Source organism: Hyla sarda, unplaced genomic scaffold (assembly GCF_029499605.1).
Source record: "Hyla sarda isolate aHylSar1 unplaced genomic scaffold, aHylSar1.hap1 scaffold_688, whole genome shotgun sequence".
Lineage (NCBI taxonomy): Eukaryota > Metazoa > Chordata > Amphibia > Anura > Hylidae > Hyla > Hyla sarda.
This window is the reverse complement of record NW_026610705.1, coordinates 159407-186374: the sequence shown is the minus strand read 5'-3', so window position 1 is coordinate 186374 and position 26968 is coordinate 159407. Positions and strand designations below refer to the sequence as shown.

General features: G+C 46.2%; 12 non-coding genes across 12 annotated transcripts; all 12 read right to left on the bottom strand.

The window, feature by feature from the left end:
- Window positions 1-1040: 1040 nt before the first annotated feature.
- Window positions 1041-1231, bottom strand: LOC130343653 (U2 spliceosomal RNA). Its single transcript, XR_008882935.1, has one exon. It is a non-coding gene; the product is annotated as a U2 spliceosomal RNA (small nuclear RNA).
- Window positions 1232-3312: 2081 nt separating this feature from the next.
- On the bottom strand, window positions 3313-3503 carry LOC130343652 (U2 spliceosomal RNA). Its single transcript, XR_008882934.1, has one exon. It is a non-coding gene; the product is annotated as a U2 spliceosomal RNA (small nuclear RNA).
- A 2088-nt stretch (window positions 3504-5591) lies between these two features.
- Window positions 5592-5782, bottom strand: LOC130343650 (U2 spliceosomal RNA). The gene has a single exon (XR_008882933.1). It is a non-coding gene; the product is annotated as a U2 spliceosomal RNA (small nuclear RNA).
- Window positions 5783-7880: 2098 nt separating this feature from the next.
- On the bottom strand, window positions 7881-8071 carry LOC130343648 (U2 spliceosomal RNA). Its single transcript, XR_008882931.1, has one exon. It is a non-coding gene; the product is annotated as a U2 spliceosomal RNA (small nuclear RNA).
- A 2104-nt stretch (window positions 8072-10175) lies between these two features.
- LOC130343647 (U2 spliceosomal RNA) lies at window positions 10176-10366 on the bottom strand. Its single transcript, XR_008882930.1, has one exon. It is a non-coding gene; the product is annotated as a U2 spliceosomal RNA (small nuclear RNA).
- Window positions 10367-12456: 2090 nt separating this feature from the next.
- Window positions 12457-12647, bottom strand: LOC130343646 (U2 spliceosomal RNA). The gene has a single exon (XR_008882929.1). It is a non-coding gene; the product is annotated as a U2 spliceosomal RNA (small nuclear RNA).
- Window positions 12648-14734: 2087 nt separating this feature from the next.
- LOC130343645 (U2 spliceosomal RNA) lies at window positions 14735-14925 on the bottom strand. The gene has a single exon (XR_008882928.1). It is a non-coding gene; the product is annotated as a U2 spliceosomal RNA (small nuclear RNA).
- A 2077-nt stretch (window positions 14926-17002) lies between these two features.
- LOC130343656 (U2 spliceosomal RNA) lies at window positions 17003-17193 on the bottom strand. Its single transcript, XR_008882938.1, has one exon. It is a non-coding gene; the product is annotated as a U2 spliceosomal RNA (small nuclear RNA).
- A 2103-nt stretch (window positions 17194-19296) lies between these two features.
- LOC130343644 (U2 spliceosomal RNA) lies at window positions 19297-19487 on the bottom strand. The gene has a single exon (XR_008882927.1). It is a non-coding gene; the product is annotated as a U2 spliceosomal RNA (small nuclear RNA).
- A 2087-nt stretch (window positions 19488-21574) lies between these two features.
- LOC130343643 (U2 spliceosomal RNA) lies at window positions 21575-21765 on the bottom strand. The gene has a single exon (XR_008882926.1). It is a non-coding gene; the product is annotated as a U2 spliceosomal RNA (small nuclear RNA).
- A 2086-nt stretch (window positions 21766-23851) lies between these two features.
- LOC130343642 (U2 spliceosomal RNA) lies at window positions 23852-24042 on the bottom strand. The gene has a single exon (XR_008882925.1). It is a non-coding gene; the product is annotated as a U2 spliceosomal RNA (small nuclear RNA).
- Window positions 24043-26128: 2086 nt separating this feature from the next.
- LOC130343655 (U2 spliceosomal RNA) lies at window positions 26129-26319 on the bottom strand. The gene has a single exon (XR_008882937.1). It is a non-coding gene; the product is annotated as a U2 spliceosomal RNA (small nuclear RNA).
- Window positions 26320-26968: the final 649 nt, after the last annotated feature.

Genomic DNA, 26968 nt, shown 5'->3' with positions numbered 1-26968 from the left:
CTTTTTTTTCGTCTAATGCATACCCCATCAGTGCAGCAATGCTTATTCAATACCGCCAGCAGATGGAGACACTGGGGGATAATTTTCTAAGGATTTATACTGATTTTTCCTGTCTGAATTTGTCGCACAGAAAGTTGCAGGCCAAATATGTGTGACATTTCTGCGACTTTAGCTTCTAGAGCATTTTTACAACATTATACATAGGTGCTGAATACATAAAAAGCGACTGTTCAGCGACAGACAAGTCGCATCGGCTGAAAGTAGGCCAGAATGTCAGTCCATGTTGGAGCAGGTTTAGATACAGTCTAAAGTATAGATCTCAAAGTCTGTGCACAGAATTTAGCAAGGGCCTCGCACCTTCTGATGCATCAGGTAGGTGCACAATAGCATAGCCTAACCCTCTGTACTTTGGTCTATATTGATGCGGGACATAGACAGCCAGCTGATGACCAATCCATTAGTGCAATGGATGGCTGGAAGCATTTGTCTTTGCCTTTGCAATACCACAGAAGCAATGCATGGTCAATGTACAGCAATGACACACCTGTGTGAACAGCCAGGAGACCCCCCCCCCCCCCCCCCCATGTTATGTTACATAGTTACATAGTTAGTACGGTCGAAAAAAGACATATGTCCATCAAGTTCAACCAGGGAATTAAGGGGTAGGGGTGTGGCGCGATATTGGGGAAGGGATGAGATTTTATATTTCTTCATAAGCATTAATCTTATTTTGTCAATTAGGAACATTCAGCACCCACCCGCTATCAAGGCAGCTGCCTATCATGTCATGCCCTACCTGCACAGGTGTGCTGGCTACTCAAATGATCCAATTAAGGAGGCCATTTAGTCAGCAGCAGCAGAAGTCCTGTGCCTGGACGCTCCAACAGCGGCCAGACACAAGCAGAAGCAGCAGAAGCAGCAGCAGCAGCACCACCTTTTGTTTTTTGGCTGCAGCAGCAAGGCCCACAGGGCTGGCTAGCTGGCTAGCCAGCAAGCAGGTAGCAATGAAAGTAGGAATCTTTCTTTTTAACCCTGTAAGGGGGTGGTGCACTGTACCCGAAGATACTGCCATATCGGGTCAATGCATAGGGCGACGGAAGCAAGCTTCGAAATCGGCCCCCGTTCTCAAAAATCCATTTAATATATGGTCCCCAGATAGGGGACGTATCAGATATTAAACTGATAAGAACAGATACTACACTTGATCTTAGCCAAAAGGCCGAGAAGCGATAACCGTGAAAGGGGCGGGCCCAACAAGGTCCCCTTCATGGGCACTATCACTGCTTGCTGTCAGGGAGGCTGCCAGACAATTTTCCATGCACACTCTGGGCTGGGGGGCAGTCAACCACCAGTACACACAGCAGAACCTAAACCCATACCATTATTGCTAAGCAGCAAGACAGGGGCCCATTGCACTCCCACGGGGCCTTTTTAAATGCAATCCATAACCCGGATTTGCCAGGAACCCTTCTTACTCCTCCTACTTGCATGTGACACTGGGCTTAGGATCTGCATAGGAAACACACACACAAGCACACACCTACCTTTGTTGCCTGCAGATGCCTCCTTGGCTGTCCCCAAACGGTATCAAACCAACACCCACGGGAAGCTGTAAGCATAGAGGACATGCCTGCACCCCATTGGACTTACCTGTGTGGGTTAAATCCGGGTTATTTGACAACCTATGGCGGTGATGGTTCTGCTCAGGCAGAGCAGTGCTGATGCTCCTCATAAAGCTGTCGCTGCTGTGAAGGTTCTAGGTGACATCACAAATCCCTATGGTTACATACACAACAAAGCTGGGTTGTTGTTGTTTACACTCTGCAAGGCCTGTGGAAGTGAGTGACATCATAGCACTGTAGTTCTGAGGGTTCTAGATGGATGCAACAATCTCCTGTTGCTTCTATGAAGGCCATAATAGACGACATCACCAAACAGCTCCATAGTCACATACACAGCAAAGGAGAGATGTTGTTTACACCTAGTGATGTCAGTGGTATTGAGTGACATCACAGCACAGTGCTAAGGCTCCTGGGCCTGGACACAGCAGCGGCTGCAATATCTCAACGGAGAATACGTTTATATATATGTGTGTGTGTGCGCGTATATATATATATATATATATATATATATATATATATATATATATTTCTCCGCCGAAATCACTTTTAAACCCATTTCCACCTTTTTTTCCCTTCTCTTCCTCTTACTTTTTTTTCACGTTTTTTTACGTTTTTCTCCTTTTCGCCTCTTTTCTGGGCGTATTATTCTTCTTTTTTTTCTTTTTTTTCGTCTAATGCATACCCCATCAGTGCAGCAATGCTTATTCAATACCGCCAGCAGATGGAGACACTGGGGGATAATTTTCTAAGGATTTATACTGATTTTTCCTGTCTGAATTTGTCGCACAGAAAGTTGCAGGCCAAATATGTGTGACATTTCTGCGACTTTAGCTTCTAGAGCATTTTTACAACATTATACATAGGTGCTGAATACATAAAAAGCGACTGTTCAGCGACAGACAAGTCGCATCGGCTGAAAGTAGGCCAGAATGTCAGTCCATGTTGGAGCAGGTTTAGATACAGTCTAAAGTATAGATCTCAAAGTCTGTGCACAGAATTTAGCAAGGGCCTCGCACCTTCTGATGCATCAGGTAGGTGCACTATAGCATAGCCTAACCCTCTGTACTTTGGTCTATATTGATGCGGGACATAGACAGCCAGCTGATGACCAATCCATTAGTGCAATGGATGGCTGGAAGCATTTGTCTTTGCCTTTGCAATACCACAGAAGCAATGCATGGTCAATGTACAGCAATGACACACCTGTGTGAACAGCCAGGAGACCCCCCCCCCATGTTATGTTACATAGTTACATAGTTAGTACGGTCGAAAAAAGACATATGTCCATCAAGTTCAACCAGGGAATTAAGGGGTAGGGGTGTGGCGCGATATTGGGGAAGGGATGAGATTTTATATTTCTTCATAAGCATTAATCTTATTTTGTCAATTAGGAACATTCAGCACCCACCCGCTATCAAGGCAGCTGCCTATCATGTCATGCCCTACCTGCACAGGTGTGCTGGCTACTCAAATGATCCAATTAAGGAGGCCATTTAGTCAGCAGCAGCAGAAGTCCTGTGCCTGGACGCTCCAACAGCGGCCAGACACAAGCAGAAGCAGCAGAAGCAGCAGCAGCAGCACCACCTTTTGTTTTTTGGCTGCAGCAGCAAGGCCCACAGGGCTGGCTAGCTGGCTAGCCAGCAAGCAGGTAGCAATGAAAGTAGGAATCTTTCTTTTTAACCCTGTAAGGGGGTGGTGCACTGTACCCGAAGATACTGCCATATCGGGTCAATGCATAGGGCGACGGAAGCAAGCTTCGAAATCGGCCCCCGTTCTCAAAAATCCATTTAATATATGGTCCCCAGATAGGGGACGTATCAGATATTAAACTGATAAGAACAGATACTACACTTGATCTTAGCCAAAAGGCCGAGAAGCGATAACCGTGAAAGGGGCGGGCCCAACAAGGTCCCCTTCATGGGCACTATCACTGCTTGCTGTCAGGGAGGCTGCCAGACAATTTTCCATGCACACTCTGGGCTGGGGGGCAGTCAACCACCAGTACACACAGCAGAACCTAAACCCATACCATTATTGCTAAGCAGCAAGACAGGGGCCCATTGCACTCCCACGGGGCCTTTTTAAATGCAATCCATAACCCGGATTTGCCAGGAACCCTTCTTACTCCTCCTACTTGCATGTGACACTGGGCTTAGGATCTGCATAGGAAACACACACACAAGCACACACCTACCTTTGTTGCCTGCAGATGCCTCCTTGGCTGTCCCCAAACTGTATCAAACCAACACCCACGGGAAGCTGTAAGCATAGAGGACATGCCTGCACCCCATTGGACTTACCTGTGTGGGTTAAATCCGGGTTATTTGACAACCTATGGCGGTGATGGTTCTGCTCAGGCAGAGCAGTGCTGATGCTCCTCATAAAGCTGTCGCTGCTGTGAAGGTTCTAGGTGACATCACAAATCCCTATGGTTACATACACAACAAAGCTGGGTTGTTGTTGTTTACACTCTGCAAGGCCTGTGGAAGTGAGTGACATCATAGCACTGTAGTTCTGAGGGTTCTAGATGGATGCAACAATCTCCTGTTGCTTCTATGAAGGCCATAATAGACGACATCACCAAACAGCTCCATAGTCACATACACAGCAAAGGAGAGATGTTGTTTACACCTAGTGATGTCAGTGGTATTGAGTGACATCACAGCACAGTGCTAAGGCTCCTGGGCCTGGACACAGCAGCGGCTGCAATATCTCAACGGAGAATACGTTTATATATATGTGTGTGTGTGCGCGTATATATATATATATATATATATATATATATATATATATATATATTTCTCCGCCGAAATCACTTTTAAACCCATTTCCACCTTTTTTTCCCTTCTCTTCCTCTTACTTTTTTTTCACGTTTTTTTACGTTTTTCTCCTTTTCGCCTCTTTTCTGGGCGTATTATTCTTCTTTTTCTTCTTTTTTTTCGTCTAATGCATACCCCATCAGTGCAGCAATGCTTATTCAATACCGCCAGCAGATGGAGACACTGGGGGATAATTTTCTAAGGATTTATACTGATTTTTCCTGTCTGAATTTGTCGCACAGAAAGTTGCAGGCCAAATATGTGTGACATTTCTGCGACTTTAGCTTCTAGAGCATTTTTACAACATTATACATAGGTGCTGAATACATAAAAAGCGACTGTTCAGCGACAGACAAGTCGCATCGGCTGAAAGTAGGCCAGAATGTCAGTCCATGTTGGAGCAGGTTTAGATACAGTCTAAAGTATAGATCTCAAAGTCTGTGCACAGAATTTAGCAAGGGCCTCGCACCTTCTGATGCATCAGGTAGGTGCACAATAGCATAGCCTAACCCTCTGTACTTTGGTCTATATTGATGCGGGACATAGACAGCCAGCTGATGACCAATCCATTAGTGCAATGGATGGCTGGAAGCATTTGTCTTTGCCTTTGCAATACCACAGAAGCAATGCATGGTCAATGTACAGCAATGACACACCTGTGTGAACAGCCAGGAGACACCCCCCCCCCCCCCCATGTTATGTTACATAGTTACATAGTTAGTACGGTCGAAAAAAGACATATGTCCATCAAGTTCAACCAGGGAATTAAGGGGTAGGGGTGTGGCGCGATATTGGGGAAGGGATGAGATTTTATATTTCTTCATAAGCATTAATCTTATTTTGTCAATTAGGAACATTCAGCACCCACCCGCTATCAAGGCAGCTGCCTATCATGTCATGCCCTACCTGCACAGGTGTGCTGGCTACTCAAATGATCCAATTAAGGAGGCCATTTAGTCAGCAGCAGCAGAAGTCCTGTGCCTGGACGCTCCAACAGCGGCCAGACACAAGCAGAAGCAGCAGAAGCAGCAGCAGCAGCACCACCTTTTGTTTTTTGGCTGCAGCAGCAAGGCCCACAGGGCTGGCTAGCTGGCTAGCCAGCAAGCAGGTAGCAATGAAAGTAGGAATCTTTCTTTTTAACCCTGTAAGGGGGTGGTGCACTGTACCCGAAGATACTGCCATATCGGGTCAATGCATAGGGCGACGGAAGCAAGCTTCGAAATCGGCCCCCGTTCTCAAAAATCCATTTAATATATGGTCCCCAGATAGGGGACGTATCAGATATTAAACTGATAAGAACAGATACTACACTTGATCTTAGCCAAAAGGCCGAGAAGCGATAACCGTGAAAGGGGCGGGCCCAACAAGGTCCCCTTCATGGGCACTATCACTGCTTGCTGTCAGGGAGGCTGCCAGACAATTTTCCATGCACACTCTGGGCTGGGGGGCAGTCAACCACCAGTACACACAGCAGAACCTAAACCCATACCATTATTGCTAAGCAGCAAGACAGGGGCCCATTGCACTCCCACGGGGCCTTTTTAAATGCAATCCATAACCCGGATTTGCCAGGAACCCTTCTTACTCCTCCTACTTGCATGTGACACTGGGCTTAGGATCTGCATAGGAAACACACACACAAGCACACACCTACCTTTGTTGCCTGCAGATGCCTCCTTGGCTGTCCCCAAACGGTATCAAACCAACACCCACGGGAAGCTGTAAGCATAGAGGACATGCCTGCACCCCATTGGACTTACCTGTGTGGGTTAAATCCGGGTTATTTGACAACCTATGGCGGTGATGGTTCTGCTAAGGCAGAGCAGTGCTGATGCTCCTCATAAAGCTGTCGCTGCTGTGAAGGTTCTAGGTGACATCACAAATCCCTATGGTTACATACACAACAAAGCTGGGTTGTTGTTGTTTACACTCTGCAAGGCCTGTGGAAGTGAGTGACATCATAGCACTGTAGTTCTGAGGGTTCTAGATGGATGCAACAATCTCCTGTTGCTTCTATGAAGGCCATAATAGACGACATCACCAAACAGCTCCATAGTCACATACACAGCAAAGGAGAGATGTTGTTTACACCTAGTGATGTCAGTGGTATTGAGTGACATCACAGCACAGTGCTAAGGCTCCTGGGCCTGGACACAGCAGCGGCTGCAATATCTCAACGGAGAATACGTTTATATATATGTGTGTGTGTGCGCGTATATATATATATATATATATATATATATATATATATATATATATATATATATTTCTCCGCCGAAATCACTTTTAAACCCATTTCCACCTTTTTTTCCCTTCTCTTCCTCTTACTTTTTTTTCACGTTTTTTTACGTTTTTCTCCTTTTCGCCTCTTTTCTGGGCGTATTATTCTTCTTTTTCTTCTTTTTTTTCGTCTAATGCATACCCCATCAGTGCAGCAATGCTTATTCAATACCGCCAGCAGATGGAGACACTGGGGGATAATTTTCTAAGGATTTATACTGATTTTTCCTGTCTGAATTTGTCGCACAGAAAGTTGCAGGCCAAATATGTGTGACATTTCTGCGACTTTAGCTTCTAGAGCATTTTTACAACATTATACATAGGTGCTGAATACATAAAAAGCGACTGTTCAGCGACAGACAAGTCGCATCGGCTGAAAGTAGGCCAGAATGTCAGTCCATGTTGGAGCAGGTTTAGATACAGTCTAAAGTATAGATCTCAAAGTCTGTGCACAGAATTTAGCAAGGGCCTCGCACCTTCTGATGCATCAGGTAGGTGCACAATAGCATAGCCTAACCCTCTGTACTTTGGTCTATATTGATGCGGGACATAGACAGCCAGCTGATGACCAATCCATTAGTGCAATGGATGGCTGGAAGCATTTGTCTTTGCCTTTGCAATACCACAGAAGCAATGCATGGTCAATGTACAGCAATGACACACCTGTGTGAACAGCCAGGAGACCCCCCCCCCCCCCCCCCCATGTTATGTTACATAGTTACATAGTTAGTACGGTCGAAAAAAGACATATGTCCATCAAGTTCAACCAGGGAATTAAGGGGTAGGGGTGTGGCGCGATATTGGGGAAGGGATGAGATTTTATATTTCTTCATAAGCATTAATCTTATTTTGTCAATTAGGAACATTCAGCACCCACCCGCTATCAAGGCAGCTGCCTATCATGTCATGCCCTACCTGCACAGGTGTGCTGGCTACTCAAATGATCCAATTAAGGAGGCCATTTAGTCAGCAGCAGCAGAAGTCCTGTGCCTGGACGCTCCAACAGCGGCCAGACACAAGCAGAAGCAGCAGAAGCAGCAGCAGCAGCACCACCTTTTGTTTTTTGGCTGCAGCAGCAAGGCCCACAGGGCTGGCTAGCTGGCTAGCCAGCAAGCAGGTAGCAATGAAAGTAGGAATCTTTCTTTTTAACCCTGTAAGGGGGTGGTGCACTGTACCCGAAGATACTGCCATATCGGGTCAATGCATAGGGCGACGGAAGCAAGCTTCGAAATCGGCCCCCGTTCTCAAAAATCCATTTAATATATGGTCCCCAGATAGGGGACGTATCAGATATTAAACTGATAAGAACAGATACTACACTTGATCTTAGCCAAAAGGCCGAGAAGCGATAACCGTGAAAGGGGCGGGCCCAACAAGGTCCCCTTCATGGGCACTATCACTGCTTGCTGTCAGGGAGGCTGCCAGACAATTTTCCATGCACACTCTGGGCTGGGGGGCAGTCAACCACCAGTACACACAGCAGAACCTAAACCCATACCATTATTGCTAAGCAGCAAGACAGGGGCCCATTGCACTCCCACGGGGCCTTTTTAAATGCAATCCATAACCCGGATTTGCCAGGAACCCTTCTTACTCCTCCTACTTGCATGTGACACTGGGCTTAGGATCTGCATAGGAAACACACACACAAGCACACACCTACCTTTGTTGCCTGCAGATGCCTCCTTGGCTGTCCCCAAACGGTATCAAACCAACACCCACGGGAAGCTGTAAGCATAGAGGACATGCCTGCACCCCATTGGACTTACCTGTGTGGGTTAAATCCGGGTTATTTGACAACCTATGGCGGTGATGGTTCTGCTCAGGCAGAGCAGTGCTGATGCTCCTCATAAAGCTGTCGCTGCTGTGAAGGTTCTAGGTGACATCACAAATCCCTATGGTTACATACACAACAAAGCTGGGTTGTTGTTGTTTACACTCTGCAAGGCCTGTGGAAGTGAGTGACATCATAGCACTGTAGTTCTGAGGGTTCTAGATGGATGCAACAATCTCCTGTTGCTTCTATGAAGGCCGTAATAGACGACATCACCAAACAGCTCCATAGTCACATACACAGCAAAGGAGAGATGTTGTTTACACCTAGTGATGTCAGTGGTATTGAGTGACATCACAGCACAGTGCTAAGGCTCCTGGGCCTGGACACAGCAGCGGCTGCAATATCTCAACGGAGAATACGTTTATATATATGTGTGTGTGTGCGCGTATGTATATATATATATATATATATATATATATATATATATATATATATATATATATATATTTCTCCGCCGAAATCACTTTTAAACCCATTTCCACCTTTTTTTCCCTTCTCTTCCTCTTACTTTTTTTTCACGTTTTTTTACGTTTTTCTCCTTTTCGCCTCTTTTCTGGGCGTATTATTCTTCTTTTTCTTCTTTTTTTTCGTCTAATGCATACCCCATCAGTGCAGCAATGCTTATTCAATACCGCCAGCAGATGGAGACACTGGGGGATAATTTTCTAAGGATTTATACTGATTTTTCCTGTCTGAATTTGTCGCACAGAAAGTTGCAGGCCAAATATGTGTGACATTTCTGCGACTTTAGCTTCTAGAGCATTTTTACAACATTATACATAGGTGCTGAATACATAAAAAGCGACTGTTCAGCGACAGACAAGTCGCATCGGCTGAAAGTAGGCCAGAATGTCAGTCCATGTTGGAGCAGGTTTAGATACAGTCTAAAGTATAGATCTCAAAGTCTGTGCACAGAATTTAGCAAGGGCCTCGCACCTTCTGATGCATCAGGTAGGTGCACAATAGCATAGCCTAACCCTCTGTACTTTGGTCTATATTGATGCGGGACATAGACAGCCAGCTGATGACCAATCCATTAGTGCAATGGATGGCTGGAAGCATTTGTCTTTGCCTTTGCAATACCACAGAAGCAATGCATGGTCAATGTACAGCAATGACACACCTGTGTGAACAGCCAGGAGACCCCCCCCCCCCCCATGTTATGTTACATAGTTACATAGTTAGTACGGTCGAAAAAAGACATATGTCCATCAAGTTCAACCAGGGAATTAAGGGGTAGGGGTGTGGCGCGATATTGGGGAAGGGATGAGATTTTATATTTCTTCATAAGCATTAATCTTATTTTGTCAATTAGGAACATTCAGCACCCACCCGCTATCAAGGCAGCTGCCTATCATGTCATGCCCTACCTGCACAGGTGTGCTGGCTACTCAAATGATCCAATTAAGGAGGCCATTTAGTCAGCAGCAGCAGAAGTCCTGTGCCTGGACGCTCCAACAGCGGCCAGACACAAGCAGAAGCAGCAGAAGCAGCAGCAGCAGCACCACCTTTTGTTTTTTGGCTGCAGCAGCAGCAAGGCCCACAGGGCTGGCTAGCTGGCTAGCCAGCAAGCAGGTAGCAATGAAAGTAGGAATCTTTCTTTTTAACCCTGTAAGGGGGTGGTGCACTGTACCCGAAGATACTGCCATATCGGGTCAATGCATAGGGCGACGGAAGCAAGCTTCGAAATCGGCCCCCGTTCTCAAAAATCCATTTAATATATGGTCCCCAGATAGGGGACGTATCAGATATTAAACTGATAAGAACAGATACTACACTTGATCTTAGCCAAAAGGCCGAGAAGCGATAACCGTGAAAGGGGCGGGCCCAACAAGGTCCCCTTCATGGGCACTATCACTGCTTGCTGTCAGGGAGGCTGCCAGACAATTTTCCATGCACACTCTGGGCTGGGGGGCAGTCAACCACCAGTACACACAGCAGAACCTAAACCCATACCATTATTGCTAAGCAGCAAGACAGGGGCCCATTGCACTCCCACGGGGCCTTTTTAAATGCAATCCATAACCCGGATTTGCCAGGAACCCTTCTTACTCCTCCTACTTGCATGTGACACTGGGCTTAGGATCTGCATAGGAAACACACACACAAGCACACACCTACCTTTGTTGCCTGCAGATGCCTCCTTGGCTGTCCCCAAACGGTATCAAACCAACACCCACGGGAAGCTGTAAGCATAGAGGACATGCCTGCACCCCATTGGACTTACCTGTGTGGGTTAAATCCGGGTTATTTGACAACCTATGGCGGTGATGGTTCTGCTCAGGCAGAGCAGTGCTGATGCTCCTCATAAAGCTGTCGCTGCTGTGAAGGTTCTAGGTGACATCACAAATCCCTATGGTTACATACACAACAAAGCTGGGTTGTTGTTGTTTACACTCTGCAAGGCCTGTGGAAGTGAGTGACATCATAGCACTGTAGTTCTGAGGGTTCTAGATGGATGCAACAATCTCCTGTTGCTTCTATGAAGGCCATAATAGACGACATCACCAAACAGCTCCATAGTCACATACACAGCAAAGGAGAGATGTTGTTTACACCTAGTGATGTCAGTGGTATTGAGTGACATCACAGCACAGTGCTAAGGCTCCTGGGCCTGGACACAGCAGCGGCTGCAATATCTCAACGGAGAATACGTTTATATATATGTGTGTGTGTGCGCGTATATATATATATATATATATATATATATATATATATATATATTTCTCCGCCGAAATCACTTTTAAACCCATTTCCACCTTTTTTTCCCTTCTCTTCCTCTTACTTTTTTTTCACGTTTTTTTACGTTTTTCTCCTTTTCGCCTCTTTTCTGGGCGTATTATTCTTCTTTTTCTTCTTTTTTTTCGTCTAATGCATACCCCATCAGTGCAGCAATGCTTATTCAATACCGCCAGCAGATGGAGACACTGGGGGATAATTTTCTAAGGATTTATACTGATTTTTCCTGTCTGAATTTGTCGCACAGAAAGTTGCAGGCCAAATATGTGTGACATTTCTGCGACTTTAGCTTCTAGAGCATTTTTACAACATTATACATAGGTGCTGAATACATAAAAAGCGACTGTTCAGCGACAGACAAGTCGCATCGGCTGAAAGTAGGCCAGAATGTCAGTCCATGTTGGAGCAGGTTTAGATACAGTCTAAAGTATAGATCTCAAAGTCTGTGCACAGAATTTAGCAAGGGCCTCGCACCTTCTGATGCATCAGGTAGGTGCACAATAGCATAGCCTAACCCTCTGTACTTTGGTCTATATTGATGCGGGACATAGACAGCCAGCTGATGACCAATCCATTAGTGCAATGGATGGCTGGAAGCATTTGTCTTTGCCTTTGCAATACCACAGAAGCAATGCATGGTCAATGTACAGCAATGACACACCTGTGTGAACAGCCAGGAGACCCCCCCCCCCCCCCCCCCCCATGTTATGTTACATAGTTACATAGTTAGTACGGTCGAAAAAAGACATATGTCCATCAAGTTCAACCAGGGAATTAAGGGGTAGGGGTGTGGCGCGATATTGGGGAAGGGATGAGATTTTATATTTCTTCATAAGCATTAATCTTATTTTGTCAATTAGGAACATTCAGCACCCACCCGCTATCAAGGCAGCTGCCTATCATGTCATGCCCTACCTGCACAGGTGTGCTGGCTACTCAAATGATCCAATTAAGGAGGCCATTTAGTCAGCAGCAGCAGAAGTCCTGTGCCTGGACGCTCCAACAGCGGCCAGACACAAGCAGAAGCAGCAGAAGCAGCAGCAGCAGCACCACCTTTTGTTTTTTGGCTGCAGCAGCAAGGCCCACAGGGCTGGCTAGCTGGCTAGCCAGCAAGCAGGTAGCAATGAAAGTAGGAATCTTTCTTTTTAACCCTGTAAGGGGGTGGTGCACTGTACCCGAAGATACTGCCATATCGGGTCAATGCATAGGGCGACGGAAGCAAGCTTCGAAATCGGCCCCCGTTCTCAAAAATCCATTTAATATATGGTCCCCAGATAGGGGACGTATCAGATATTAAACTGATAAGAACAGATACTACACTTGATCTTAGCCAAAAGGCCGAGAAGCGATAACCGTGAAAGGGGCGGGCCCAACAAGGTCCCCTTCATGGGCACTATCACTGCTTGCTGTCAGGGAGGCTGCCAGACAATTTTCCATGCACACTCTGGGCTGGGGGGCAGTCAACCACCAGTACACACAGCAGAACCTAAACCCATACCATTATTGCTAAGCAGCAAGACAGGGGCCCATTGCACTCCCACGGGGCCTTTTTAAATGCAATCCATAACCCGGATTTGCCAGGAACCCTTCTTACTCCTCCTACTTGCATGTGACACTGGGCTTAGGATCTGCATAGGAAACACACACACAAGCACACACCTACCTTTGTTGCCTGCAGATGCCTCCTTGGCTGTCCCCAAACGGTATCAAACCAACACCCACGGGAAGCTGTAAGCATAGAGGACATGCCTGCACCCCATTGGACTTACCTGTGTGGGTTAAATCCGGGTTATTTGACAACCTATGGCGGTGATGGTTCTGCTCAGGCAGAGCAGTGCTGATGCTCCTCATAAAGCTGTCGCTGCTGTGAAGGTTCTAGGTGACATCACAAATCCCTATGGTTACATACACAACAAAGCTGGGTTGTTGTTGTTTACACTCTGCAAGGCCTGTGGAAGTGAGTGACATCATAGCACTGTAGTTCTGAGGGTTCTAGATGGATGCAACAATCTCCTGTTGCTTCTATGAAGGCCATAATAGACGACATCACCAAACAGCTCCATAGTCACATACACAGCAAAGGAGAGATGTTGTTTACACCTAGTGATGTCAGTGGTATTGAGTGACATCACAGCACAGTGCTAAGGCTCCTGGGCCTGGACACAGCAGCGGCTGCAATATCTCAACGGAGAATACGTTTATATATATGTGTGTGTGTGCGCGTATATATATATATATATATATATATATATATATATATATTTCTCCGCCGAAATCACTTTTAAACCCATTTCCACCTTTTTTTTCCCTTCTCTTCCTCTTACTTTTTTTTCACGTTTTTTTACGTTTTTCTCCTTTTCGCCTCTTTTCTGGGCGTATTATTCTTCTTTTTCTTCTTTTTTTTCGTCTAATGCATACCCCATCAGTGCAGCAATGCTTATTCAATACCGCCAGCAGATGGAGACACTGGGGGATAATTTTCTAAGGATTTATACTGATTTTTCCTGTCTGAATTTGTCGCACAGAAAGTTGCAGGCCAAATATGTGTGACATTTCTGCGACTTTAGCTTCTAGAGCATTTTTACAACATTATACATAGGTGCTGAATACATAAAAAGCGACTGTTCAGCGACAGACAAGTCGCATCGGCTGAAAGTAGGCCAGAATGTCAGTCCATGTTGGAGCAGGTTTAGATACAGTCTAAAGTATAGATCTCAAAGTCTGTGCACAGAATTTAGCAAGGGCCTCGCACCTTCTGATGCATCAGGTAGGTGCACAATAGCATAGCCTAACCCTCTGTACTTTGGTCTATATTGATGCGGGACATAGACAGCCAGCTGATGACCAATCCATTAGTGCAATGGATGGCTGGAAGCATTTGTCTTTGCCTTTGCAATACCACAGAAGCAATGCATGGTCAATGTACAGCAATGACACACCTGTGTGAACAGCCAGGAGACCCCCCCCCCCCCCCCCCCCCATGTTATGTTACATAGTTACATAGTTAGTACGGTCGAAAAAAGACATATGTCCATCAAGTTCAACCAGGGAATTAAGGGGTAGGGGTGTGGCGCGATATTGGGGAAGGGATGAGATTTTATATTTCTTCATAAGCATTAATCTTATTTTGTCAATTAGGAACATTCAGCACCCACCCGCTATCAAGGCAGCTGCCTATCATGTCATGCCCTACCTGCACAGGTGTGCTGGCTACTCAAATGATCCAATTAAGGAGGCCATTTAGTCAGCAGCAGCAGAAGTCCTGTGCCTGGACGCTCCAACAGCGGCCAGACACAAGCAGAAGCAGCAGAAGCAGCAGCAGCAGCACCACCTTTTGTTTTTTGGCTGCAGCAGCAAGGCCCACAGGGCTGGCTAGCTGGCTAGCCAGCAAGCAGGTAGCAATGAAAGTAGGAATCTTTCTTTTTAACCCTGTAAGGGGGTGGTGCACTGTACCCGAAGATACTGCCATATCGGGTCAATGCATAGGGCGACGGAAGCAAGCTTCGAAATCGGCCCCCGTTCTCAAAAATCCATTTAATATATGGTCCCCAGATAGGGGACGTATCAGATATTAAACTGATAAGAACAGATACTACACTTGATCTTAGCCAAAAGGCCGAGAAGCGATAACCGTGAAAGGGGCGGGCCCAACAAGGTCCCCTTCATGGGCACTATCACTGCTTGCTGTCAGGGAGGCTGCCAGACAATTTTCCATGCACACTCTGGGCTGGGGGGCAGTCAACCACCAGTACACACAGCAGAACCTAAACCCATACCATTATTGCTAAGCAGCAAGACAGGGGCCCATTGCACTCCCACGGGGCCTTTTTAAATGCAATCCATAACCCGGATTTGCCAGGAACCCTTCTTACTCCTCCTACTTGCATGTGACACTGGGCTTAGGATCTGCATAGGAAACACACACACAAGCACACACCTACCTTTGTTGCCTGCAGATGCCTCCTTGGCTGTCCCCAAACGGTATCAAACCAACACCCACGGGAAGCTGTAAGCATAGAGGACATGCCTGCACCCCATTGGACTTACCTGTGTGGGTTAAATCCGGGTTATTTGACAACCTATGGCGGTGATGGTTCTGCTCAGGCAGAGCAGTGCTGATGCTCCTCATAAAGCTGTCGCTGCTGTGAAGGTTCTAGGTGACATCACAAATCCCTATGGTTACATACACAACAAAGCTGGGTTGTTGTTGTTTACACTCTGCAAGGCCTGTGGAAGTGAGTGACATCATAGCACTGTAGTTCTGAGGGTTCTAGATGGATGCAACAATCTCCTGTTGCTTCTATGAAGGCCATAATAGACGACATCACCAAACAGCTCCATAGTCACATACACAGCAAAGGAGAGATGTTGTTTACACCTAGTGATGTCAGTGGTATTGAGTGACATCACAGCACAGTGCTAAGGCTCCTGGGCCTGGACACAGCAGCGGCTGCAATATCTCAACGGAGAATACGTTTATATATATGTGTGTGTGTGCGCGTATATATATATATATATATATATATATATATATTTCTCCGCCGAAATCACTTTTAAACCCATTTCCACCTTTTTTTCCCTTCTCTTCCTCTTACTTTTTTTTCACGTTTTTTTACGTTTTTCTCCTTTTCGCCTCTTTTCTGGGCGTATTATTCTTCTTTTTCTTCTTTTTTTTCGTCTAATGCATACCCCATCAGTGCAGCAATGCTTATTCAATACCGCCAGCAGATGGAGACACTGGGGGATAATTTTCTAAGGATTTATACTGATTTTTCCTGTCTGAATTTGTCGCACAGAAAGTTGCAGGCCAAATATGTGTGACATTTCTGCGACTTTAGCTTCTAGAGCATTTTTACAACATTATACATAGGTGCTGAATACATAAAAAGCGACTGTTCAGCGACAGACAAGTCGCATCGGCTGAAAGTAGGCCAGAATGTCAGTCCATGTTGGAGCAGGTTTAGATACAGTCTAAAGTATAGATCTCAAAGTCTGTGCACAGAATTTAGCAAGGGCCTCGCACCTTCTGATGCATCAGGTAGGTGCACAATAGCATAGCCTAACCCTCTGTACTTTGGTCTATATTGATGCGGGACATAGACAGCCAGCTGATGACCAATCCATTAGTGCAATGGATGGCTGGAAGCATTTGTCTTTGCCTTTGCAATACCACAGAAGCAATGCATGGTCAATGTACAGCAATGACACACCTGTGTGAACAGCCAGGAGACCCCCCCCCCCCCCCCCCATGTTATGTTACATAGTTACATAGTTAGTACGGTCGAAAAAAGACATATGTCCATCAAGTTCAACCAGGGAATTAAGGGGTAGGGGTGTGGCGCGATATTGGGGAAGGGATGAGATTTTATATTTCTTCATAAGCATTAATCTTATTTTGTCAATTAGGAACATTCAGCACCCACCCGCTATCAAGGCAGCTGCCTATCATGTCATGCCCTACCTGCACAGGTGTGCTGGCTACTCAAATGATCCAATTAAGGAGGCCATTTAGTCAGCAGCAGCAGAAGTCCTGTGCCTGGACGCTCCAACAGCGGCCAGACACAAGCAGAAGCAGCAGAAGCAGCAGCAGCAGCACCACCTTTTGTTTTTTGGCTGCAGCAGCAAGGCCCACAGGGCTGGCTAGCTGGCTAGCCAGCAAGCAGGTAGCAATGAAAGTAGGAATCTTTCTTTTTAACCCTGTAAGGGGGTGGTGCACTGTACCCGAAGATACTGCCATATCGGGTCAATGCATAGGGCGACGGAAGCAAGCTTCGAAATCGGCCCCCGTTCTCAAAAATCCAGTTAATATATGGTCCCCAGATAGGGGACGTATCAGATATTAAACTGATAAGAACAGATACTACACTTGATCTTAGCCAAAAGGCCGAGAAGCGATAACCGTGAAAGGGGCGGGCCCAACAAGGTCCCCTTCATGGGCACTATCACTGCTTGCTGTCAGGGAGGCTGCCAGACAATTTTCCATGCACACTCTGGGCTGGGGGGCAGTCAACCACCAGTACACACAGCAGAACCTAAACCCATACCATTATTGCTAAGCAGCAAGACAGGGGCCCATTGCACTCCCACGGGGCCTTTTTAAATGCAATCCATAACCCGGATTTGCCAGGAACCCTTCTTACTCCTCCTACTTGCATGTGACACTGGGCTTAGGATCTGCATAGGAAACACACACACAAGCACACACCTACCTTTGTTGCCTGCAGATGCCTCCTTGGCTGTCCCCAAACGGTATCAAACCAACACCCACGGGAAGCTGTAAGCATAGAGGACATGCCTGCACCCCATTGGACTTACCTGTGTGGGTTAAATCCGGGTTATTTGACAACCTATGGCGGTGATGGTTCTGCTCAGGCAGAGCAGTGCTGATGCTCCTCATAAAGCTGTCGCTGCTGTGAAGGTTCTAGGTGACATCACAAATCCCTATGGTTACATACACAACAAAGCTGGGTTGTTGTTGTTTACACTCTGCAAGGCCTGTGGAAGTGAGTGACATCATAGCACTGTAGTTCTGAGGGTTCTAGATGGATGCAACAATCTCCTGTTGCTTCTATGAAGGCCATAATAGACGACATCACCAAACAGCTCCATAGTCACATACACAGCAAAGGAGAGATGTTGTTTACACCTAGTGATGTCAGTGGTATTGAGTGACATCACAGCACAGTGCTAAGGCTCCTGGGCCTGGACACAGCAGCGGCTGCAATATCTCAACAGAGAATACGTTTATATATATGTGTGTGTGTGCGCGTATATATATATATATATATATATATATATATATATATATATATATATATTTCTCCGCCGAAATCACTTTTAAACCCATTTCCACCTTTTTTTCCCTTCTCTTCCTCTTACTTTTTTTTCACGTTTTTTTACGTTTTTCTCCTTTTCGCCTCTTTTCTGGGCGTATTATTCTTCTTTTTCTTCTTTTTTTTCGTCTAATGCATACCCCATCAGTGCAGCAATGCTTATTCAATACCGCCAGCAGATGGAGACACTGGGGGATAATTTTCTAAGGATTTATACTGATTTTTCCTGTCTGAATTTGTCGCACAGAAAGTTGCAGGCCAAATATGTGTGACATTTCTGCGACTTTAGCTTCTAGAGCATTTTTACAACATTATACATAGGTGCTGAATACATAAAAAGCGACTGTTCAGCGACAGACAAGTCGCATCGGCTGAAAGTAGGCCAGAATGTCAGTCCATGTTGGAGCAGGTTTAGATACAGTCTAAAGTATAGATCTCAAAGTCTGTGCACAGAATTTAGCAAGGGCCTCGCACCTTCTGATGCATCAGGTAGGTGCACAATAGCATAGCCTAACCCTCTGTACTTTGGTCTATATTGATGCGGGACATAGACAGCCAGCTGATGACCAATCCATTAGTGCAATGGATGGCTGGAAGCATTTGTCTTTGCCTTTGCAATACCACAGAAGCAATGCATGGTCAATGTACAGCAATGACACACCTGTGTGAACAGCCAGGAGACCCCCCCCCCCCCCCCCCCATGTTATGTTACATAGTTACATAGTTAGTACGGTCGAAAAAAGACATATGTCCATCAAGTTCAACCAGGGAATTAAGGGGTAGGGGTGTGGCGCGATATTGGGGAAGGGATGAGATTTTATATTTCTTCATAAGCATTAATCTTATTTTGTCAATTAGGAACATTCAGCACCCACCCGCTATCAAGGCAGCTGCCTATCATGTCATGCCCTACCTGCACAGGTGTGCTGGCTACTCAAATGATCCAATTAAGGAGGCCATTTAGTCAGCAGCAGCAGAAGTCCTGTGCCTGGACGCTCCAACAGCGGCCAGACACAAGCAGAAGCAGCAGAAGCAGCAGCAGCAGCAGCAGCACCACCTTTTGTTTTTTGGCTGCAGCAGCAGCAAGGCCCACAGGGCTGGCTAGCTGGCTAGCCAGCAAGCAGGTAGCAATGAAAGTAGGAATCTTTCTTTTTAACCCTGTAAGGGGGTGGTGCACTGTACCCGAAGATACTGCCATATCGGGTCAATGCATAGGGCGACGGAAGCAAGCTTCGAAATCGGCCCCCGTTCTCAAAAATCCATTTAATATATGGTCCCCAGATAGGGGACGTATCAGATATTAAACTGATAAGAACAGATACTACACTTGATCTTAGCCAAAAGGCCGAGAAGCGATAACCGTGAAAGGGGCGGGCCCAACAAGGTCCCCTTCATGGGCACTATCACTGCTTGCTGTCAGGGAGGCTGCCAGACAATTTTCCATGCACACTCTGGGCTGGGGGGCAGTCAACCACCAGTACACACAGCAGAACCTAAACCCATACCATTATTGCTAAGCAGCAAGACAGGGGCCCATTGCACTCCCACGGGGCCTTTTTAAATGCAATCCATAACCCGGATTTGCCAGGAACCCTTCTTACTCCTCCTACTTGCATGTGACACTGGGCTTAGGATCTGCATAGGAAACACACACAAAAGCACACACCTACCTTTGTTGCCTGCAGATGCCTCCTTGGCTGTCCCCAAACGGTATCAAACCAACACCCACGGGAAGCTGTAAGCATAGAGGACATGCCTGCACCCCATTGGACTTACCTGTGTGGGTTAAATCCGGGTTATTTGACAACCTATGGCGGTGATGGTTCTGCTCAGGCAGAGCAGTGCTGATGCTCCTCATAAAGCTGTCGCTGCTGTGAAGGTTCTAGGTGACATCACAAATCCCTATGGTTACATACACAACAAAGCTGGGTTGTTGTTGTTTACACTCTGCAAGGCCTGTGGAAGTGAGTGACATCATAGCACTGTAGTTCTGAGGGTTCTAGATGGATGCAACAATCTCCTGTTGCTTCTATGAAGGCCATAATAGACGACATCACCAAACAGCTCCATAGTCACATACACAGCAAAGGAGAGATGTTGTTTACACCTAGTGATGTCAGTGGTATTGAGTGACATCACAGCACAGTGCTAAGGCTCCTGGGCCTGGACACAGCAGCGGCTGCAATATCTCAACGGAGAATACGTTTATATATATGTGTGTGTGTGCGCGTATATATATATATATATATATATATATATATATATATATATATTTCTCCGCCGAAATCACTTTTAAACCCATTTCCACCTTTTTTTCCCTTCTCTTCCTCTTACTTTTTTTTCACGTTTTTTTACGTTTTTCTCCTTTTCGCCTCTTTTCTGGGCGTATTATTCTTCTTTTTCTTCTTTTTTTTCGTCTAATGCATACCCCATCAGTGCAGCAATGCTTATTCAATACCGCCAGCAGATGGAGACACTGGGGGATAATTTTCTAAGGATTTATACTGATTTTTCCTGTCTGAATTTGTCGCACAGAAAGTTGCAGGCCAAATATGTGTGACATTTCTGCGACTTTAGCTTCTAGAGCATTTTTACAACATTATACATAGGTGCTGAATACATAAAAAGCGACTGTTCAGCGACAGACAAGTCGCATCGGCTGAAAGTAGGCCAGAATGTCAGTCCATGTTGGAGCAGGTTTAGATACAGTCTAAAGTATAGATCTCAAAGTCTGTGCACAGAATTTAGCAAGGGCCTCGCACCTTCTGATGCATCAGGTAGGTGCACAATAGCATAGCCTAACCCTCTGTACTTTGGTCTATATTGATGCGGGACATAGACAGCCAGCTGATGACCAATCCATTAGTGCAATGGATGGCTGGAAGCATTTGTCTTTGCCTTTGCAATACCACAGAAGCAATGCATGGTCAATGTACAGCAATGACACACCTGTGTGAACAGCCAGGAGACCCCCCCCCCCCCCCCCCATGTTATGTTACATAGTTACATAGTTAGTACGGTCGAAAAAAGACATATGTCCATCAAGTTCAACCAGGGAATTAAGGGGTAGGGGTGTGGCGCGATATTGGGGAAGGGATGAGATTTTATATTTCTTCATAAGCATTAATCTTATTTTGTCAATTAGGAACATTCAGCACCCACCCGCTATCAAGGCAGCTGCCTATCATGTCATGCCCTACCTGCACAGGTGTGCTGGCTACTCAAATGATCCAATTAAGGAGGCCATTTAGTCAGCAGCAGCAGAAGTCCTGTGCCTGGACGCTCCAACAGCGGCCAGACACAAGCAGAAGCAGCAGAAGCAGCAGCAGCAGCACCACCTTTTGTTTTTTGGCTGCAGCAGCAAGGCCCACAGGGCTGGCTAGCTGGCTAGCCAGCAAGCAGGTAGCAATGAAAGTAGGAATCTTTCTTTTTAACCCTGTAAGGGGGTGGTGCACTGTACCCGAAGATACTGCCATATCGGGTCAATGCATAGGGCGACGGAAGCAAGCTTCGAAATCGGCCCCCGTTCTCAAAAATCCATTTAATATATGGTCCCCAGATAGGGGACGTATCAGATATTAAACTGATAAGAACAGATACTACACTTGATCTTAGCCAAAAGGCCGAGAAGCGATAACCGTGAAAGGGGCGGGCCCAACAAGGTCCCCTTCATGGGCACTATCACTGCTTGCTGTCAGGGAGGCTGCCAGACAATTTTCCATGCACACTCTGGGCTGGGGGGCAGTCAACCACCAGTACACACAGCAGAACCTAAACCCATACCATTATTGCTAAGCAGCAAGACAGGGGCCCATTGCACTCCCACGGGGCCTTTTTAAATGCAATCCATAACCCGGATTTGCCAGGAACCCTTCTTACTCCTCCTACTTGCATGTGACACTGGGCTTAGGATCTGCATAGGAAACACACACACAAGCACACACCTACCTTTGTTGCCTGCAGATGCCTCCTTGGCTGTCCCCAAACGGTATCAAACCAACACCCACGGGAAGCTGTAAGCATAGAGGACATGCCTGCACCCCATTGGACTTACCTGTGTGGGTTAAATCCGGGTTATTTGACAACCTATGGCGGTGATGGTTCTGCTCAGGCAGAGCAGTGCTGATGCTCCTCATAAAGCTGTCGCTGCTGTGAAGGTTCTAGGTGACATCACAAATCCCTATGGTTACATACACAACAAAGCTGGGTTGTTGTTGTTTACACTCTGCAAGGCCTGTGGAAGTGAGTGACATCATAGCACTGTAGTTCTGAGGGTTCTAGATGGATGCAACAATCTCCTGTTGCTTCTATGAAGGCCATAATAGACGACATCACCAAACAGCTCCATAGTCACATACACAGCAAAGGAGAGATGTTGTTTACACCTAGTGATGTCAGTGGTATTGAGTGACATCACAGCACAGTGCTAAGGCTCCTGGGCCTGGACACAGCAGCGGCTGCAATATCTCAACGGAGAATACGTTTATATATATGTGTGTGTGTGCGCGTATATATATATATATATATATATATATATATATATATATATATTTCTCCGCCGAAATCACTTTTAAACCCATTTCCACCTTTTTTTCCCTTCTCTTCCTCTTACTTTTTTTTCACGTTTTTTTACGTTTTTCTCCTTTTCGCCTCTTTTCTGGGCGTATTATTCTTCTTTTTCTTCTTTTTTTTCGTCTAATGCATACCCCATCAGTGCAGCAATGCTTATTCAATACCGCCAGCAGATGGAGACACTGGGGGATAATTTTCTAAGGATTTATACTGATTTTTCCTGTCTGAATTTGTCGCACAGAAAGTTGCAGGCCAAATATGTGTGACATTTCTGCGACTTTAGCTTCTAGAGCATTTTTACAACATTATACATAGGTGCTGAATACATAAAAAGCGACTGTTCAGCGACAGACAAGTCGCATCGGCTGAAAGTAGGCCAGAATGTCAGTCCATGTTGGAGCAGGTTTAGATACAGTCTAAAGTATAGATCTCAAAGTCTGTGCACAGAATTTAGCAAGGGCCTCGCACCTTCTGATGCATCAGGTAGGTGCACAATGGCATAGCCTAACCCTCTGTACTTTGGTCTATATTGATGCGGGACATAGACAGCCAGCTGATGACCAATCCATTAGTGCAATGGATGGCTGGAAGCATTTGTCTTTGCCTTTGCAATACCACAGAAGCAATGCATGGTCAATGTACAGCAATGACACACCTGTGTGAACAGCCAGGAGACCCCCCCCCCCCCCCCCATGTTATGTTACATAGTTACATAGTTAGTACGGTCGAAAAAAGACATATGTCCATCAAGTTCAACCAGGGAATTAAGGGGTAGGGGTGTGGCGCGATATTGGGGAAGGGATGAGATTTTATATTTCTTCATAAGCATTAATCTTATTTTGTCAATTAGGAACATTCAGCACCCACCCGCTATCAAGGCAGCTGCCTATCATGTCATGCCCTACCTGCACAGGTGTGCTGGCTACTCAAATGATCCAATTAAGGAGGCCATTTAGTCAGCAGCAGCAGAAGTCCTGTGCCTGGACGCTCCAACAGCGGCCAGACACAAGCAGAAGCAGCAGAAGCAGCAGCAGCAGCACCACCTTTTGTTTTTTGGCTGCAGCAGCAAGGCCCACAGGGCTGGCTAGCTGGCTAGCCAGCAAGCAGGTAGCAATGAAAGTAGGAATCTTTCTTTTTAACCCTGTAAGGGGGTGGTGCACTGTACCCGAAGATACTGCCATATCGGGTCAATGCATAGGGCGACGGAAGCAAGCTTCGAAATCGGCCCCCGTTCTCAAAAATCCATTTAATATATGGTCCCCAGATAGGGGACGTATCAGATATTAAACTGATAAGAACAGATACTACACTTGATCTTAGCCAAAAGGCCGAGAAGCGATAACCGTGAAAGGGGCGGGCCCAACAAGGTCCCCTTCATGGGCACTATCACTGCTTGCTGTCAGGGAGGCTGCCAGACAATTTTCCATGCACACTCTGGGCTGGGGGGCAGTCAACCACCAGTACACACAGCAGAACCTAAACCCATACCATTATTGCTAAGCAGCAAGACAGGGGCCCATTGCACTCCCACGGGGCCTTTTTAAATGCAATCCATAACCCGGATTTGCCAGGAACCCTTCTTACTCCTCCTACTTGCATGTGACACTGGGCTTAGGATCTGCATAGGAAACACACACACAAGCACACACCTACCTTTGTTGCCTGCAGATGCCTCCTTGGCTGTCCCCAAACGGTATCAAACCAACACCCACGGGAAGCTGTAAGCATAGAGGACATGCCTGCACCCCATTGGACTTACCTGTGTGGGTTAAATCCGGGTTATTTGACAACCTATGGCGGTGATGGTTCTGCTCAGGCAGAGCAGTGCTGATGCTCCTCATAAAGCTGTCGCTGCTGTGAAGGTTCTAGGTGACATCACAAATCCCTATGGTTACATACACAACAAAGCTGGGTTGTTGTTGTTTACACTCTGCAAGGCCTGTGGAAGTGAGTGACATCATAGCACTGTAGTTCTGAGGGTTCTAGATGGATGCAACAATCTCCTGTTGCTTCTATGAAGGCCATAATAGACGACATCACCAAACAGCTCCATAGTCACATACACAGCAAAGGAGAGATGTTGTTTACACCTAGTGATGTCAGTGGTATTGAGTGACATCACAGCATAGTGCTAAGGCTCCTGGGCCTGGACACAGCAGCGGCTGCAATATCTCAACGGAGAATACGTTTATATATATGTGTGTGTGTGCGCGTATATATATATATATATATATATATATATATATATATATATTTCTCCGCCGAAATCACTTTTAAACCCATTTCCACCTTTTTTTCCCTTCTCTTCCTCTTACTTTTTTTTCACGTTTTTTTACGTTTTTCTCCTTTTCGCCTCTTTTCTGGGCGTATTATTCTTCTTTTTCTTCTTTTTTTTCGTCTAATGCATACCCCATCAGTGCAGCAATGCTTATTCAATACCGCCAGCAGATGGAGACACTGGGGGATAATTTTCTAAGGATTTATACTGATTTTTCCTGTCTGAATTTGTCGCACAGAAAGTTGCAGGCCAAATATGTGTGACATTTCTGCGACTTTAGCTTCTAGAGCATTTTTACAACATTATACATAGGTGCTGAATACATAAAAAGCGACTGTTCAGCGACAGACAAGTCGCATCGGCTGAAAGTAGGCCAGAATGTCAGTCCATGTTGGAGCAGGTTTAGATACAGTCTAAAGTATAGATCTCAAAGTCTGTGCACAGAATTTAGCAAGGGCCTCGCACCTTCTGATGCATCAGGTAGGTGCACAATAGCATAGCCTAACCCTCTGTACTTTGGTCTATATTGATGCGGGACATAGACAGCCAGCTGATGACCAATCCATTAGTGCAATGGATGGCTGGAAGCATTTGTCTTTGCCTTTGCAATACCACAGAAGCAATGCATGGTCAATGTACAGCAATGACACACCTGTGTGAACAGCCAGGAGACCCCCCCCCCCCCCCCCCCATGTTATGTTACATAGTTACATAGTTAGTACGGTCGAAAAAAGACATATGTCCATCAAGTTCAACCAGGGAATTAAGGGGTAGGGGTGTGGCGCGATATTGGGGAAGGGATGAGATTTTATATTTCTTCATAAGCATTAATCTTATTTTGTCAATTAGGAACATTCAGCACCCACCCGCTATCAAGGCAGCTGCCTATCATGTCATGCCCTACCTGCACAGGTGTGCTGGCTACTCAAATGATCCAATTAAGGAGGCCATTTAGTCAGCAGCAGCAGAAGTCCTGTGCCTGGACGCTCCAACAGCGGCCAGACACAAGCAGAAGCAGCAGAAGCAGCAGCAGCAGCACCACCTTTTGTTTTTTGGCTGCAGCAGCAAGGCCCACAGGGCTGGCTAGCTGGCTAGCCAGCAAGCAGGTAGCAATGAAAGTAGGAATCTTTCTTTTTAACCCTGTAAGGGGGTGGTGCACTGTACCCGAAGATACTGCCATATCGGGTCAATGCATAGGGCGACGGAAGCAAGCTTCGAAATCGGCCCCCGTTCTCAAAAATCCATTTAATATATGGTCCCCAGATAGGGGACGTATCAGATATTAAACTGATAAGAACAGATACTACACTTGATCTTAGCCAAAAGGCCGAGAAGCAATAACCGTGAAAGGGGCGGGCCCAACAAGGTCCCCTTCATGGGCACTATCACTGCTTGCTGTCAGGGAGGCTGCCAGACAATTTTCCATGCACACTCTGGGCTGGGGGGTAGTCAACCACCAGTACACACAGCAGAACCTAAACCCATACCATTATTGCTAAGCAGCAAGACAGGGGCCCATTGCACTCCCACGGGGCCTTTTTAAATGCAATCCATAACCCGGATTTGCCAGGAACCCTTCTTACTCCTCCTACTTGCATGTGACACTGGGCTTAGGATCTGCATAGGAAACACACACACAAGCACACACCTACCTTTGTTGCCTGCAGATGCCTCCTTGGCTGTCCCCAAACGGTATCAAACCAACACCCACGGGAAGCTGTAAGCATAGAGGACATGCCTGCACCCCATTGGACTTACCTGTGTGGGTTAAATCCGGGTTATTTGACAACCTATGGCGGTGATGGTTCTGCTCAGGCAGAGCAGTGCTGATGCTCCTCATAAAGCTGTCGCTGCTGTGAAGGTTCTAGGTGACATCACAAATCCCTATGGTTACATACACAACAAAGCTGGGTTGTTGTTGTTTACACTCTGCAAGGCCTGTGGAAGTGAGTGACATCATAGCACTGTAGTTCTGAGGGTTCTAGATG